We start from the raw sequence: 5,136 nt of genomic DNA on the forward strand, positions 1-5,136 counted from the left end.
GACTTGCCAGGTTTTAGACTTGTAGGTAGATTAGGCTGAGTCCCATAATATATTTGTGTAATACGTAGGTGCTCAAATACTTCATTGACTATAGTCCATTGGGCACATATAAAAAACTTCTTGGAAGAAGGAAAATTATATGTGTGCGGTGGGAGGGGAGAAGAGAATCACTATTATTTAAACAGGGTTGATAATTTGGAAATTGTTGAGGGGAAAAAAAGCAAGTATTAGTCACTGGGCTGGGAATAAGAGCAGGTGCATATAGACAAAAGAAACTGGGTGGCACATGCTGTTTGTCAACAGCTATTAACCTGAAGTTTGGTGGTTTCAACTCACTTTAGAGGCTCTGAGGAAGAAAGGCCTGGTGAACTGCTTCACCAAAAATTAAAACCAAGAAAACCCTACGAAGCAGTTCTACTTTGTATCACATGATTACATACGTCAGAATGGACTCAATAGCAATGGGTTTGTTGGGGTTTTTTTTGTTGTTGTTTTTAGACGTTGCCTTTTTTTTTTTTTTGCTTGTTTTTTGTTCTTTTTTTAGACATACGTGTAGACAGAGTTCACAGTATAAAATCAAGCCAGGCTAAGGCTTTGTTACTATGCTTTCATTCTGTTAGATCCTTCGGTGGCACAAACAGCTTGTGCTCATCTGCTGACCCAGGGGGTTGAGGGTTCAAACCCACCCAGCAGTGCCACTGAAGAAACGCTGGAAAACCTGCTTTCATAAAGACCACAGTCAGGAAAACACTATGAAGCAATTCTAATCTGTAACATGTGGGGCCAGCGTGAGTTGGAATTGGCTGCATGGTAATTGGTTTTTTTATTCTCTTGATTCGGTAACAGGATCAGGACACTCAGTAGAATCAAAGAATATTAGTCTGGATACAAAGAGATGAATTTTGTTCTTAAATCCATTATTTATATTGTGCAAAATACTTGTTCATCTTTTGTCTCTGGCTGAAAATAACAAAGTTGCTCTCTTCTTCTATAAAACAGTGCAGAGAGTAGTGTGCCCTCCAGTTGATCACCATGCATGGAGCCAAAACCTCCAGTATGACACCAAAGTACTTCATTCTCAATGGAATTCCTGGGCTGGAAGCTGCACACATCTGGATCTCCCTGCCATTCTGCTTCATGTACATCATTGCTGTAGTGGGAAACTGTGGGCTCATCTACCTCATCAGCCATGAGGAGCCCCTGCATCGGCCCATGTATTACTTTCTAGCCCTGTTGTCCTTTACAGATGTTAGTGGGTGCACTTCCTTTGTCCCCAATATGTTATGCATCTTTTGGTTCAGTCTCAAAGAGACTGACTTTAATGCTTGCCTTGTACAGATGTTTTTCATACATATGCTGACAGGCATGGAGTCTGGGGTGCTTATGCTCATGGCTCTGGACCGCTATGTGGCCATTTGCTACCCTCTACGCTATTCCACCATCCTCACCCACACTATAACTATCAAGGTTGGGCTTGCCACCTTCATGTGAAGTGTGTTGCTCATGATCCCATTCACTCTTCTGATCAAGTGTCTTCCCTACTGCAAGGGCAACCTTATCCATCACACTTACTGTGACCATATGTCTGTGGCCAAATTACCCTGTGGCAATGTTAAGATTAATGCTATCTAGGGTCTCATAGCTGCCATATTGATTGGGGGATTTGACATGTTCTGTATCTCTCTGTCTTACATCATGATCATTCGTGCTGTACTGAATCTGTCATCTGCAGATGCTCGCCACAAAGCCTTCAGCACCTGTACATCACACATATGTGCTATTGTCATTACCTATGTTCCAGCTTTCTTTAACTTCTTCTCTCACCGCTTTGGGGGAGGCACCATACCTCACCATATCCACATCTTTATTGCCGGCCTCTATCTATTGCTGCCTCCCACCTTGAATCCAGTTGTCTATGGAGTGAAGACAAAGCAGATCCGTGAAGGAGTGATCAAACTGTTCTTTAGAGAGAAAGATATTTTGGCTGTGAGATAAATATATGATATAGAATTCTGCATTTAGCATGAAGATAAAGAAAAAAGTTATAAATGAAGACAGCAAATGCAAAATTCAACAAAAATGATCTCTCTACAGAATAAAATATCTGAATTTTCTGCCATTAAATGCACTAAATAATCTCAGTAATTTTAATCTAAGACCTCTGATTTGATAGAAAAAACATGAAATAGAGAAGAAAAAGTACACTTTTCACACATAAATTAACTTTAGTGAGAATTTGTGGAACAAACACACAGGATGAAATAGGATATTCGACTTCAAGTAAAACTCTTGGTGATTAATGCACTTTGGTCTAGGTACTGTGGGTAAGTATATAGGAAAGGATAAAGAATGTCAGATAGCCTAGAAAGGTTCCAGAAAGTTGTTGAAAGGTCATAAGTAAATTGTTCTATTCACTGCAAGGAAGCATGAAACTCTTCCAAAGAGTGCCTGTGCTAAATTTCAGGATGTTAAGACATCCTTCCTATTCCATATTTATATATGGCTTGTATCCCCGTTGAGCCCCACTGCCATCAAGTCAACTCCAACTCATAACGACCCTGTATAACTTTACTGAAAAAAATCCCCTTGCCTGAACATTTATCTCTGATATCCTGGTGCCTCACTATTTCAACTCATAGGGCTATACCAGTGTGTACAGAAATGAAACTTGAGTAGGTAGGGCACGGGTCAATGGAGTTCAACACAATCTGGAAAGTACTCCTTGGAATTAATATGAGGCAGAATTTTCAAAAAAAGTGGGTACCATCTGCCAGCTGTTTGAGGACAGCGTATATAAGTAGTTGAAAGGAGACTAAAGAAAATCTATGTAACTTGCCAAGCAAGAATGTTTTGACTTCACTGCTTTACCTATATTTTTTTGTAGAGGGGTGATGGAGAAAGGAGTAGCTGATTTAGATTTCTGGAACTAGCTGAGGAATAAGAAAAGGGAGGTGGAATGACAAATGTGGTATTCAGAAATAGTAAGGTTGAATGGAAAATGAGAAAGAAAAAGAGCCTAGCCCGAGAGGTAACTGGAGTAATAAATAGAATGGGAACAGGAACAGGATGCAAATAGATGCACAGAGAGAGAGATTAATTATATTGGTAAAAGTTAAATCTCTCATCTTTTAATGTAAAGGGTATATTTTGATATTATGTATATAGGGTGAGATAACTGTGAAATATATTAATCCATTACGTATTTTTACAGTGTAATTTTCACATATTTGGAAGCAAAATCTGAGATTTAAAAAAATTCTACCATTATGAAAGTGCCCACATCTGACATAAATTGTGAGGTGCTGAGTAGCTTGCCATTAATAAATTTATTATATCTTGGGATTATGTCTTTGGTTTTGGAAATTTTGTTCATCAGAGTATTTTCATTGCAACCATACCAAAAGAGTATCAAAGTGATTAAGGAATTACTTTTCCTAAAATGTCATTTATTAAACATTTAGAATTTGTCAGGAGCTATAATGTTTTATATATTTTATTTCATTGAAATTTTACATCAGAACTATGGGATAAGTTTAATTATCTCCATTTTATAGAAGAGGAATATGAGCTATACGAACAGGAAACCCAAAAAACCAAACCAAACCCAGTGCCGTCGAGTCGATTCTGAGTCATAGCGACTCTGTAGGACAGAGTAGAACTACCCCATAGAGTTTCCAAGGAGCGCCTGGTGGATTCGAACTGCCAACCCTTTGATTAGCAGCCATAGCACTTAACCACTATGCCACCAGGGTTTCCATATGAACAGTAAGACTAGGTAAATCTCAGAACATTAAGATTGAATATTAATAAAAAATAACAATATGTAATTAGGTGGGAATTGGGGGCAGCAGGTGCAACAACAGTGTCTACTGAGAGTTATGTTTTATGTTTTACTGAACTAGCAATGTTCAGGCAAAATTAAAAGTGAAATCTTATCTTTTTCCCTGATTTCTGCTTCTCAGTATCAATAAATGAAAAATTTAATTTTCCTTGCGTGAAAAAGCATCATAGATGTGGACTATCTCTAAAGAAAGCTTAAAGCTAATTTGCAAGCTGTTTTATAGAAAAACTGAAAAACGATCAATACTGCACAAAAAAATGGCTTAATTATTTTGTGGAATGACTAAAGATGAGAAGTTTGAATTTAAGACTTTTATATCTGGCATATATTTGAAGAACAATCAGTAGTTGGAAAATATGGCCTTGCTGATAAAAACAAAGCTGGAGATCACGTGATAGAATTTTGCAAGACCAACGGCTTTTTTGCAAATACCTTTTTTCAACAACATGAACAGCGACTATACATGTCGATCTCACCAGATGGAATACACAGGAACCAAATAGACTACCTTTGTGGAACGAGACTATGGAAAGCTCAATATCATCAGTCAGAACAATGTCAACGGCCACTTGTGGAACAGATCATCAATTTCTCATATGAAAGTTCAAGTTGAAGCTGAAGAAACTAGAATCAGTCCACTAGAGTAAAAGTATGACCTTGAGTATATCCTACCTGAATTTAGAGACCATTTCAAGAATAGATTTGAACCTTTGAACACTAAAGACTGAAGACCAGACATGTGGGATGACATCAAGGACATCATACATGAAGAAAGCAAAAGATCATTGGAAAGACAAGAATGGAAGAAAAGACAAAAAGGGATGTCAGAAGAGAATCTGAAACTTACTCTTGAATGTCAAGTAGTTAAATCAAATGGGAGAAACGATGACTTAAAAGAGCTGAACAGAAGATTTCAAAAGGCAGCTCTAGCAGAAGTTAAGTATTATAATGACATGTCCAAAGAGTTGGAATTAGGAAACCAAAAGGGAAGAACACACTTGGCATTTCTCAAGCTGAAAGAACTGAAGAAAAAATTCAAGCCCTGAGCTCCAATAGTGAAGTAATCAATGTGCAAAATACTGGAAGATGCAGGAAGCATCAAAAGAAGATGGAAGGAATACACAGAGTCACTGTACTAAAAAGAATTGGCAGACATTAAGTCATTTAAAGAGGTAGCATATGATCAAGAACTGATGGTACTGAAGGAAGAAGTCCAAGCTGCTCTGAAGACACTGGTGAAAAACGAACCTTCAGGAATTGATGGACTACCAACTGAGATGTTTCAATAAAGGGAT

At 37.9% G+C, this 5,136-nt stretch overlaps 1 pseudogene; it reads left to right on the plus strand.

Moving 5' to 3' along the window:
- The first annotated feature begins 1,032 nt into the window (after positions 1 to 1,032).
- LOC135231974 (olfactory receptor 52N2-like) lies at positions 1,033 to 2,463 on the plus strand (annotated as a pseudogene).
- The last annotated feature ends 2,673 nt before the right edge of the window (positions 2,464 to 5,136 follow it).

This window comes from Loxodonta africana, chromosome 7 (genome assembly GCF_030014295.1).
Source record: "Loxodonta africana isolate mLoxAfr1 chromosome 7, mLoxAfr1.hap2, whole genome shotgun sequence".
Taxonomy (NCBI): Eukaryota; Metazoa; Chordata; class Mammalia; order Proboscidea; family Elephantidae; genus Loxodonta; species Loxodonta africana.